Genomic DNA, 13058 nt, shown 5'->3' on the forward strand with positions numbered 1-13058 from the left:
AGCCACACGGGCTGGGAATGAGCATTACTATGGGCAGGAGGTGGGCCAGGGCAAGAAGGAAATAGGGCATGATAGTGCAAGGTGGGCAAGGTCAGGCAATGCCAGGAAGGAGTTGGGTGAGCAGGGGATAGGGCAGAATTAGTACTCCAGGCAAGCAGAGAGCAGGCTTCTTTTTTTTGAAAAAAGACTCCAGTTGCTTCCAAAGAGACAGAGGGGCTTCTGGGGTGTAGGGTTGCCAATTCTGGTTGGGTGTATTCCTGGAGGTTTCATCACATGACCTCCCACCATAAACTACCTCACCCCCACACTCCCGTCATTGGCCCATCCTCCAAGTACATTGCCTTCCAACAGCCAATTGGAAAGGGAACAAACTCTTTGTTACCCAATTGGATTAGTCTTAACTATTGGTGAAACAGCCCTGTTTCCTCATCTCCAATATTTCTTCAATTCCTGGAGACTCCAGGACAATCCTGGAGGGTTGGCAACCCTACTGGGGTACATCTCCAGCAAGACATACTTCCAATTGCACTAAGAGAATCATACTGATGCATGCTGGAAAATTCTTCACACTGCACACTCTCAGACTGTTGAATCCTGGGAATTGTAGGAACAAGTGTAATTAGTTACTCCCTCACTGAAAGAATGGGACCTCTGGAAAAGTAGCAATTCTCGGCTTCTGAGAGCGGCCGGAGCCTCAGAGTAAGAATATTAACAAAGGTACTGAAAAACCACAAAAGACAATTTCATAGGTTACTTAAATCATGGCATTGTGAAGAATATAATGTTTTATGTTATTTTGAACTTGAAAAAGAAAAAATGGCAGGTGATAGATTTCTGAAAAAAATTGATGGGTTCAGTTTTTTTAATTGGTAGATTTTGCTCACTGGTCATAGTTACAGGGTTTTGAATTGTTGCCATTTATTAAATGAAATTGGAACAAATCAAGCAAAATAAAAGTGAAATTTGCACATTTTATGCCTTAAGTATGATAGATATAGTGGTCAGTTCGCAATTTTCCTTTCATTAAAGTGAATGGGCGGGTAACTGCGAGCTGTTTTTACAATACAAACAGTGATGTGACGGGTGATGCGGATTGCTGCACCGTCACTCTCCCTTGCCACTTGCGTATTCAAAATAAACTAAAAACGCCGAAATCTTACTTTTTTTGGTTTTAAAAAAAGGCATAGCTTCAGATCTGGCCGGTGATTGCGGCGACCACAACCTGACAACCTCGTCAGCTTTAGACCAGGAACTGAACCTACTGAGAAACGTCTCAATACAATGATATTGAACCTTTTAATTCTGTCTTTCATTTAGTTTTTAAACAGAAGTGTGGAATCTATAAATTGCTTATTAGATGCGTCTATCCCTGGTCATTGCGGACTTCTGCATATTAGAAGCCCCGGACTTGATAAATGTGTGTTTATAGTCCAATTGAACGGGATATGTCTGTGTTGTAAAACCATTAATGTCCTTCGCAGGGTCTAAGATACAATTAAACAACCTTCCCGGTGTGTTTAAAGCAATCTACGCAGTATCGCTGCGGTCTTTGTGAGGTGGCTCTCATTTCCCCAACAACCTGCCCGTCCCCATTCCATCTATTTCCACTCCTTTATTTTAAACCAATATTTTGGGGGGAGTTTGACACGCGGGTTCTGGTTTGGTTTAGGGCGGAGGTGTTTATATTTTTTTTAATTAAAGGGATGCTCGGTTGATCAGTTGCTCTGCCCCCTTCTGAGCCAGGTTTGGTCGCACACACTCACAGCTCGGGGCTCTCTCACGCCCTCTGCATATTTAATTCTCCGACACACTTCAGCCGAGTCTCCTCGTCATTTTCCGTTCTCTCTCTCTCTCCCTCCCCTCTATCTGCGGCTGGGTACAGCTCCTGGACCAAACCCTTCCTTGCAATTCTACAGACCACTACGTCTCCTTCTCACTTTGGTAAGTGCAATCTCTTTTTTTTTTGCCTCCCCCCTGTTTTAAGACCCCCTCCCTCTTGATCGTCATTTAGTGACCTTTCTCAAATAACACACACACACAAATTTATCCCATCTCACATCGAATTCTATTCAGGCTGAGATCTAACGTTCATTTAAAATCTCAGGCAGCATAATGTAGTATCTTTTTAGTGTTTTTATTACACAGTTTATTGTTTGAAAACTGGTGCCCCGGGTCTGTGCGATCACAGGACCTGCGCTGGAATGATTTTTTTTCTATATTTGGAAGCTGACCTCTGTGTCATCTCTCCACTGGAGGGGGGGACGAGACGCTTTCACCTAAAGTGATAGCGGAGATTCGTTTCAAATGATTATTATTTAATGAATTCATTGACCCCCCAAAAACGGAGAAGCTCGAGTCCGATGTTTTGGGGGCATTTCCCGCTATATAGTTGGTCACGTAACCGCTTTATGTTATGGTTTGATGTGCGCTGTCGTGTTCAATTTTTAGCAACAGAGTATAAACAGCAAGTTGAACCCAGCTGTCAGTCGCTTTGAGCAGCAACTGTGTCAATTCTGGGGGAAGTGGATGTCGCAAAATGACTTGTAATACCCCCCCCCCCCGTTTTTGTTTGGGATTTTTTTGTGCAAAAATCCAGTGAAGGAAAATAAATATCAGCACCGCAGCCTTGGCAGGTGACTGGCTGGCTCTACATATCGAACACCAATCGTACACATTGTCTTGCTGAAATATACTTAAAAATCTCGTTACAAGGTTGGACGGATAAAATGGTAATTGACGTGAAACACACCACAGAACTATTCCAATTAACAGACATTCTATCGTAGTCATCAGTGTAGCGTTTAGGTGTGTGCAACATTTCGTGATGTTCACTCAATATTTTTATCTCAATAGTTTAGCTCCTCCCATTCATTTTTTTACATAAATGATCCTCCGAATGAATACCCGGCCAATCACTTGAAGTGAATTTTAATATGAAATGCTGGTAAAATAAATGAAAATGTTATGTTCACTGGCCCTTGCTGTATTTCAGTGCGACATGTAAACCACCAGAATATTGATCTGTTTGATCCTAACTTCTAACTTGTAACCAGTAAAGCTTTTCATCCAAGTCGCCAAGGTTGAGGGTCTAACAATGACCTTTTAATGGTGAAACAAGGTTACACTTTCAGAGGAGTGACTGGATGAAAGGGGCATTGCAATATTGGGGCTGGCTGAATACCAAAGTATATATAATTTTCTAAAATTATAATAGTTAAAGCTTGTTGATTGTCCCATTTATCAGACCTGGAATTCCCCTTTAACTATATCTTGACAGAAGAGGTGGTAAAAGAGAAACTTCCATTTATAAAACACTGCTTAGAAATGTCTCTACCTTCTGCATACAGTTAATTATTTTAAAGTTCACTGATTGTTATGTGAGCAGCAAGATGTCACAAAGAGCAACGAGACAAATGACCAGTTAATTTATTTTTGGTAGTGGTTGTTCTTTGAATAGTGCAATGGATCGCCTGAACCACTAGAATAGATAGATGGGGCCTGGAACAGGCAGACTAGGTTTAATGTCTCAACCAAAGGATTGCACCTGTGGCACTGCAGCACTCCCTCAGTACTGCACTGGAGTGACAGCCTACGTAAGGTGCTCCAGAACTGGACTAGGGCATGAACCAACACTGTCTGACTCACCGGTGAGCATGCTACTAACTGAATCAAGCTGACACTATGGGGTAAATTTCTTACTGCTATTGGCACAAATCATTGCCCACTGATGGTGCATATTGTGCGAAATGCACAATTTATCCACCATCAATTTAAATAGTAGGAAAATCAAGTGTGGCGTGCGCCTGAATATCTGATACTTGCTGCCCCATGTCCAAGGCTCCCTGCCGTCAGACCAAAGTCAGAAAACTACCCTTATTTGCTGTGTTTTTATGGAGTCCCCTCTCTTCCTGCAACGTGCATCAAAAAGTCAATCATTTGCTGGAACGGTGTCAAAATAATGGCAGCTGGTCCATCTGCCATTTGAACTTTTGCTGTACAGTTCCTTGCCCCCTACCTCCCCCAAATTTAATCGAGGACAGTAACATGACAATTGGGGTTAGATTTCCCTTATTTTTACAAATGGGGGAAATACCCATTTTCATTCCAATTTACACCTTGCAAATGGAATTGTGGGAATGCACTGTTTTTAAACGTGATTCCAGAGAATGAGATTTCATTAGCAGTATTGAAGAAATTGCTAGCCATGACGTACTTGCACTAATGATCCTTAGATGTTTCTGAAGCATCTAATGAGGCACTTAATAAGTATAATGTTAGTATATTAATGTAGCAATGGAGTGCACAACATTAGATTATTGCCCAACAAAACAGAGAAAAGCTTGGTTTAATATCATTCAAACATATCAAAAGGAGGAGTGGAAAAGACCATCTGATCCATTAAAGCTGCCCCATCCAGACATAAATCAGCTATGTACACCAGTGACCTCTCCCAATCTTGCCAGTTCTTGAGAGATGCCAAAAAAGAACCTGAGGCCAATTTAGGAAAAACTCTGGGAAATTCCTCTCTGACTGCTTAAGGCAATTGAGTAAAGCTTCAGGAAATCGCAGTAACTCAAATCCTTGTAGTCCCAACTTACCCTCTATAAATGGGAAAAATACTCTTCTCTCAGGATCTTGCCCAGCTTCCTTTTGAGGGACTGCAGTGAATTCATTCGTGCCACATGCTTCAGTGATCTGTTCCGGAGAGCATTGATTCTATGAAAAGACATACTTCCTAGTATATAGCCTAAATCTTTGCCTAAGGATTTTATGTGATCGAGCCTGGTATCTATTGGTAATGTCTATAATGGAGCACTATAATCAGATCTTTGTCACCGCTCCGAACGCCTGGTGGGAGGTCGAAGAAATTGCACAATTTAAAGAAGGCTTGGATATTGTTGTCAAATAGCAACTCCAGCTAAATATGGGCATGGAGGAAAGTCATAGTTTTTAAGATGTGTACAAAATATGTCCTGCTGATACTGTGTTAGCAACAATGTGTGAAGTAAGGTAGTAGAAGTGAAAATAGCAGGGTTACAGCTATTACATTATACGTGCCATGATGGGGTTGGGGTGAATAATCGGGAATTTGCACTGAAGTGTCACCCTAGGATACACTAAATAATCCTATCTCAATCCCCACTACCTTTATGTTTAAAGGCTAAATTGGTGCAAAACAAGAAGGCATAGCATGCAACAGGTACAGGATCATATGGTCAAAAAAACTCATTCTATATAGCATTCCTTTGTTGTCCCTGTAGCATAAAAATTGAAGGCAGCAGTGACCTTCACAGCCACTGGTAGTATGGGATGGATGGTCTTCAGGTCTTTTGTTGCAAAGGGGCTGCATCTTCACTCTGGTGAGCCTGAGTCTCCTTATGGATTACTTCTTTGCTGTACCCAGGTAACTCAATCTGTTGAGGCACTTGATGTGAGTTGTGCACTTCCTATCCCCTCCCAGGCTGCCCTGTCCTCCTGCCCAGCAGCAATATACCCTCCAATGGTACTATGCTGTGCCTGTCTTCTGGCTCAGTTGGTAGCACTCTTGCCTCTGAGTCAGAAGTTGTGGGTTCAAGTCCCACTCCAGAGACTTGAGCACAAAATCCAGCCTGCCACTTCAGTGCAGTGCTGAGGGAGTGCTGCACTGTCAGAGATGCTGTCTTTCAGATGAGACGTTAAACCGAGGCCCCTCAGCCCCTCCGGTGGACATAAAAGATCCAATGACACTAGTTTGAAGAAGAGCAGGGGAGTTCTCCTCAGTGGCCTGGTCAACATTTACCCCTCAACCAACATCACTAAAACAGATTGTCTTGTCATTATCACATTGCTGTGGGAGCTTGCTGTGTGCAAATTGGCTGTCGTGTTTCCTACATTACATCAGTGACTACACTCCAAAAGTACTTCATTGACTGTAAAATGCTTTGGGATGTCCTGAGGTCATGAAAGGTGCTGCGTAAATGCAAGACTTTTTCTTTTTGTGCTCCTCCTATTGGGTAGAAGATTCCTTTGTACTATTTCTTTCACTATCCTGATGATACTTCAAATCCTTTTTTTAAAACTCATTAACTCCAGGTTTGACAGTGCAGTTGGTTCATCATTAACGAACCTAAAAGAGCAAAATGAGTTAGCTTTTCCTCACTTTTTGCTAATAGTGAATCCCTTTTTAAACAGGTAGGAATCCTCAGGATAGTCTGTTAACATTTTCTACTGACGTTACACCATTTTTAGCTCGTCTACTAAGGGAAAATTATGGCTCTGCCTGCTTATGAATTTTATTCAGAGTTATTTTAACAGCTATAGAAATCATGCAATGGCACATGTTTAACATTCAACGCTGTTACTGCAGATGGGAAATTGAATGACTCAAGGAAGCTTATTGTTTGCAGCGTTTTATGTGTGTGATTTTCTGTTAAATACTCAGGACTCAAAGGCAATATAATTCATACCTGCGATTTTTGTTTGACTGTAGCTGCAATTGCCTGCCCCTTTACTGATGATTAACTTGTCTATTTCAGATCAGTTTCATAAGAGCACCTGTCGAATCATAATCTTTTTTTGTAATTGCAGGGATTTAAGAGCAGTGTTCATCAATAAGCCGATCACTACAGTAAAACTCAAATAGATCTGAAAGGAGCTTTCTTTCACAAATGGGCTTTTTGACACCAAAATGCCTATTGCAACAATTTGGGAAAAAAATCTGAGTGATTTCAACACAGTTGCTGTGATTGTGGCAACTCCATATTTGGAACAAACGAGTAGAAATTACGATTGGTGATTTTGACTGAAGCAATCATACCACATTTTGCTCTGTGCTATTTTAATGCCAGTGTTAACTTGCTTAAAATTGATAGGCATTATCCCATTTAAAATAACCTGTGTTGAAATAACACACGGCGGGATTTGATATGGGCATGCTAAGTTTTCATATGAGAACGTCAGTCATAATTTTTACTCAATAGGCGTGTCCTCCATTGTCATAGCAGTAATTCAAGGGCACCATACCAGCACCTGTGATGACATCATGTCTGACTTGATGCTGGCTCAACACTGATTCTGGATCAAGTTTGACAAACTGCGTCACTTTGGGTTTGTAGCAGAGCCAAGAAAAGTTTGTCAAAATGGCAGGTCTGTGAGTTTGTGTGAGGATTTTCAATTGGGGTCCTTCATAATGCTCTGGTAAGTGGGGAATATTCCACAGTACTTAATTTTACCCTGTCTCCACCAAAAAAACAAACATTATCAGTTAGACAAAAGCTCAATAAGAAAAGATTGCATAAATTCAAAGTTGGGGAAATTCATTCATTGCTCACTGTACATCTTGAAAAGTTTAGGAAAATGTGCACAGAAACTTTAGCATTTTTGAAGACTTCACACTGGAGGTTATCATTGGGTTGAGGATTGGGATTAATTTGGTGCCAAGCAGTTAATCTTGAGATTAGAATATTCTGCTATCTCATCTTGGAGGTCCTCACTATAATTGATAATATCATAGTATGTTATAGCACAGAAGGAGGCCTTTCGGCCCATCGTGCCTGTGCCAGCTTATCCAAATAGTCCCACTCCTCTGCTCTTTCCCTGTAACCCTGTAAATTTTTTCTCTTTGAGTATTTATCCAATTCTCTTTTGAAAGTTATTATTGAATCTGATTCCACCACCCTTTCAGGCAGTCCATTCCAGATCATAACAACACTCTGCATAAAAAAATGTTTCCTCATGTCACCTCTGGTTCTTTTGCCAATCATCTTAAATCTGTGTCCTCTGGTTACTGATCCTTCTGCCACTGGAAACAGTTTCTCCTCATTTACTCTATCAACACCGTTCATGATTTTGAACACCTCTATCAAATTTCCTCTTAGTCTTCTCTGCTCTAAGGAGAACAACCCCAGCTTCTCCAGTCCCTCATCCCCGGTACCATTCTAGTAAATCTCTGCTGCACCCTCTCTAAGGCCTCGACATCCTTTCTAAAGTGTGGTGCCCAGAATTAAACACAATACTCCAGCTGTGGCCTAACCTGTGATTTATAAAGGTTTAGCATAACTTCCTTGCTTTTATTCTCTCTGCCTCTATTAATAAAGCCCAGGATCCCATATGCATTTTTAACAGCCTTCTCAACTTGTCCTGCCATCTTCAAAGATTTGTGTACATACACCCCCAGGTCTCTCTGTTCCTGTACCCTCTTTAAAATTGTACCATTTACTTTATATTGCCTCTCCTTGTTCTTCCTACAAAATTCACACTTCTCTGCGTTAAATTTCATCTGCCATGTGTCTGCCCATTTCACCAGTCTGTCTATGTCCTCCTGAAGTCTGTTACTATCCTCCACATTGTTACACTATATTCCTGAGTTTTGTGTCATCTGCAAACTTTAAAATTATCCCCTGTATACACCAGTCCAGGTCGTTAATATATATCAAAAACAGCAATGGTCCTAATACCAACCTCTGGGGAACACCACAGTAAGCTTCCGTCCAGTCTGAAAAACAGCCGTTCACCACTAATCTCTGCTTTCTGTTCCTTAGCCAATTTTGTATCCATGCTGCCACTGTCCCTTTATTCCCATGGGCTTTAATTTTGCTTACAACTCTATTATGTGGTACTTTATCAAATGCCTTTTGAAAGCCCATATACACAACATCAACTGCAATACCCTCATCAACACTCTCCGTTACTTCATCAAAGAACTCAATCAAGATAGTCAAACACGATTTCTCTTTAACAAATCTGTGCCGACTTTCATTTATTAGTCCATACTTTTCCAAGTGCCAATTAATTTTGTCCTGGATTATTGTCTGTAAAAAAACACCACCGATGTTAGGCTGCCTGGTCTGTAATTGCCGGGTTTATCCTTCTCCCCTTTTTTGAACAGGGATGTAACATTTGAAATTCTCCAGTCCTCTGGCATCCATATCTAGGGAGGATTGGTATTGTAATGGAACAGCAGAAGAGTTCCTGAATTCCAGTCTGGATTTGTCATTTAAACTTGTTTCTGTCCAGTGAGCTTTACAAGAAGTGCTCTGCAGGGTTTTATAGAATCATAGAAATTTATGGCACAGAAGGAGGCCATTCGGCCCATCGTGTCTGTGCTGGCTGAAAAAGAGCAATTCAGCCCAATCCCACTTTCTAGCTCTTGGTCTGTAGTCCTGCAGGTTATGGTACTTCATGTGCATATCCAAGTACTTTTTAAATGCGGTGAGGGTTTCTGTCTCTACCACCCTTTTCAGGCAGTGCGTTCCGGAGTCCCACCACCCTCTGGGTGAAAAAAATTCTCCTCAACTCCCTTCTTCCAATTACTTTAGATCTATGCCCCCTGGTTATTGACCTCTCTGCTAAGGGAACTAAGTCCTTGCTATCCACTTTATCTAGGCCCCGCATAATTTCATACACCTCAATTAAATCTCCCCTCAGCCTCCTCTGTTCCAAAGAAAACAACCCCAGCCTATCCAGTCTTTCCTGATAACTAAAATTCTCCAGTCCTGGCAAAAATTTTTTATTTGTTCATGGGATGTGGGCATTGCTGGCAAAGCCAGCATTTATTGCCCTTGAGAAGGTGTTGGTGAGCCGCCTTCTTGAACCGCTGCAGTCCGTGTGTTGAAGGTTCTCCCACAGTGCTGTTAGGTAGGGAGTTCCAGGATTTTGACCCAGCGACGATGAAGGAACGGCAATATATTTCCAAGTTGGGATGGTGTGTGACTTGAAGGGGAATGTGCAGGTGGTGGTGTTCCCATGTGCTTGCTGCCCTTGTTCTTCTAAATTGTAAACAATTTTACAACACCAAGTTACAACACCAACTATTTTATTTGAAATTTACAAGCTTTCGGAGGCTTCCTCCTTCCTCAGGTAAATGTCAGGAGCTCCTCGAAGCCTACGCATTTATAAATCACAGAACAATACATGGTGATTAACAGATAGTCTTTGCAACTGCCCGTTGCCAAGGCAATCACCGTGTTCAGACAGAGAGGTGTTACCTACAGAGCCCCCGAATATACAGTCAACAAAAAAAAAACAAACAGAAAAAAAAAGAGAGAGAGAGAGAGAGAGAGAGAGGCAGAAACATCCGGAAGGCAGAGAAAGCCAGCAAATGACCCGTTATATTAAAAACAGATAGCTTTTGTTCGCTGGTGGGCTTACGTGTAGCGTGACATGAACCCAAGATCCCGGTTGAGGCCGTCCTCATGGGTGCGGAATTTGGCTATCAATTTCTGCTCGACGATTTTGCGTTGTCGTGTGTCTCGAAGGCCGCCTTGGAGTACGCTTACCCGAAGGTTGGTGGCTGAATGTCCCTGACTGCTGAAGTGTTCCCCGACTGGCAGGGAACCCTCCTGTCTGGTGATTGTTGCGCAGTGTCCGTTCATCCGTTGTTGCAGCGTCTGCATGGTCTCGCCAATGTACCATGCTCCGGGGCATCCTTTCCTGCAACGTATGAGGTAGACAACGTTGGCCGAGTCACAGGAGTATGAACCATGCACCTGGTGGGTGGTGTCCTCTCGTGTGATGGTGGTATCTGTGTCGATGATCTGGCATGTCTTGCAGAGGTTACCGTGGCAGGGTTGTGTGGTGTCGTGGACGCTGTTCTCTTGAAAGCTAGGTAATTTGCTGCGAACGATGGTCTGTTTGAGGTTGGGTGGCTGTTTAAAGGCAAGTAGTGCAGGTGTGGGGATGGCCATAGCGAGGTGTTCGTCGTCATTGATGACATGTTGAAGGCTGCGGAGAACATGGCGTAGTTTCTCCGCTCCGGGGAAGTACTGGACGACGAAGGGTACTCTGTTGGTTGCGTCCCGTGTTAGTCTTCTGAGGAGGTCTATGCGATTTTTCGCTGTGGCCCGTCGGAACTGTCGATCGATGAGTCGAGCGTCATATCCCGTTCTTACGAGGGCGTCTTTCAGCGTCTGTAGGTGTCCATCGCGTTCCTCTTCGTCTGAGCAGACCCTGTGTATTTGCAGGGCCTGTCCATAGGGGATGGCCTCTTTAACGTGGTTGGGGTGGAAGCGGGAAAAGTGGAGCATCGTGAGGTTGTCCGTGGGCTTGCGGTAGAGTGAGGTGCTGAGGTGCCCGTCTTTGATGGAGATTCGTGTGTCCAAGAAAGAAACTGATTCTGAGGAGTAGTCCATGGTGAGCTTGATGGTGGGATGGAACTTGTTGATGTTATCGTGTAGTCTCTTTAGTGATTCTTCGCCGTGGGTCCATAGAAAGAAAATGTCGTCGATGTATCTGGTGTATAGCGTTGGTTGGAGGTCCTGTGCAGTGAAGAAGTCCTGCTCGAACTTGTGCATGAAAATGTTGGCGTATTGGGGTGCAAATTTGGTCCCTATGGCTGTTCCGTGTGTTTGGGTAAAGAACTGGTTATCGAAGGTGAAGACATTGTGATCCAGGATGAAGCGGATGAGTTGTAGGATGGCGTCTGGAGATTGGCTGTTGTTGGTGTTGAGTACTGAGGCTGTCGTCATCGTGGGGGATACTGGTGTAGAGTGCCGAGACGTCCATCGTGGTGAGAAGTGTTCTTGGTTCAACTGGTCCGTGGGTACTGAGTTTTTGTAGGAAGTCTGTAGTGTCGCGACAGAAGCTGGGGGTTCCCTGTACGATGGGTTTCAGGATGCCCTCGATGTATCCAGAGAGGTTCTCACACAGGGTTCTGTTGTCTGATACGATAGGACGTCCGGGTGTGTTGGCTTTGTGTATCTTTGGGAGGCAGTAGAAGTCTCCCACGCGGGGAGTACGTGGGATGAGAGTTCGTAGGTTGCTTTGAAGGCCTGGATCGAAGGTCTTGATCAGTTTGTTGAGCTGGTGGGTGTGTTCTTTGGTCGGATCTGTGGGTAACCGTCTGTAGTATTCCTGGTTGTCCAGTTGTCGGTATGCTTCTTTGCAATAGTCCGTTCTGTTCTGTATGACGATGGCTCCTCCTCTGTCCGCTGGTTTGATGACGATGTTGCGGTTGGTCTTGAGAGCGTTAATGGCGTTGCGTTGTGCTCGGGTGACATTCTGGACTGTCTTCTGAATGCGCCTGATGAATCTGGCATTCTGGCATTTCCTGACAGCTTGGGCATACATGTCTAGCTGAGGGTAGCGACCCTCCGGAGGAGTCCAGTTTGACTCTTTCCTCTTCGGTTGCTGTACCGCGGATCCCTCTGTCTGCTGTTCCGGATCATTGATTGTCTCATTGGGTTCGCTGCTGAAATCTTGGGGTTTGTGGTAGAATTCCCGGAGCCTCATTCTCCTGATGAATTCCTCTGTGTCCGCCGCGAGACTAACGGGGTCCATTTTGGTAGTGGGGCAGAAATTGAGCCCTCGGCTGAGAACTTCGATTTCGTCTGGTTGAAGGGTGTGGTCGGACAAATTGACGATAGACTTCCCTGTGGTTGCAACCGTGGTACCAGGGGAAGCTTGGTCGATGCTGGTGGTGATGCCGAGTTTCTCAAGCTTCCTGCTCTTGGTTTTCATGTAGGCAGCGTAGTTTCGTTGTTCTTCTAGGTAGTAGAGGTCGTGGGTTTGGGAGGTGCTGTCGAGGAAGCCTTGGCGAGTTGCTGCACTGCATCCTGTGGATGGTACACACTGCAGCCACAGTGCGCCGGTGGTGAAGGGAGTGAATGTTTAGGGTGGTGGATGGGGTGCCAATCAAGCGGGCTGCTTTGTCCTGGATGGTGTTGAGCTTCTTGAGTGTTGTTGGAGCTGTACTCATCCAGGCAGCGGAGAGTATTCCATCACACTCCTGACTTGTGCCTTGTAGATGGTGGAAAAGCTTTGGGGAGTCAGGAGGTGAGTCACTCGTCGCACAATACCCAGCCTCTGACCTGCTCTTGTAGCCACAGTATTTATGCAGCTGGTCCAGTTAAGTAATATCCTTGTAAATCTCCTCTGTACTCTCTCTAGTGCAATCACATCTTTCCTGTAATGTGATGACCGGAACTGTATGCAGTACTCTAGCTGTGGCCTAACTAGTGTTTTATACGGTTCTAGCATAACCTCCCTGCTCTTATATTCTGTGCCTCGGCTAATAAAGGCAAGTATCCCGCCTGCCTTCTTAACTACTTTATTGACCTGTCCTACTACCTTCAGCAATCTAT

At 43.9% G+C, this 13058-nt stretch overlaps 1 protein-coding gene across 3 annotated transcripts in view; it reads left to right on the top strand.

Annotated features, from left to right (window-relative positions):
* The first annotated feature begins 646 nt into the window (after positions 1-646).
* The window catches only part of LOC137344962 (coronin-6-like), a 212250-nt gene continuing 199838 nt past the window's right edge, over positions 647-13058 (top strand). For 2 of the 3 annotated variants that reach the window (XM_068008265.1, XM_068008263.1), the window contains exon 1: positions 1863-1941. The gene's annotated coding sequence lies outside the window, so the exon portion shown is untranslated. Of the gene's footprint in view, positions 718-1862; positions 1942-13058 lie in introns of those variants that run through there. The other variant, XM_068008264.1, reaches the window with a different exon arrangement.

This window comes from Heptranchias perlo, chromosome 28 (genome assembly GCF_035084215.1).
Source record: "Heptranchias perlo isolate sHepPer1 chromosome 28, sHepPer1.hap1, whole genome shotgun sequence".
Lineage (NCBI taxonomy): Eukaryota > Metazoa > Chordata > Chondrichthyes > Hexanchiformes > Hexanchidae > Heptranchias > Heptranchias perlo.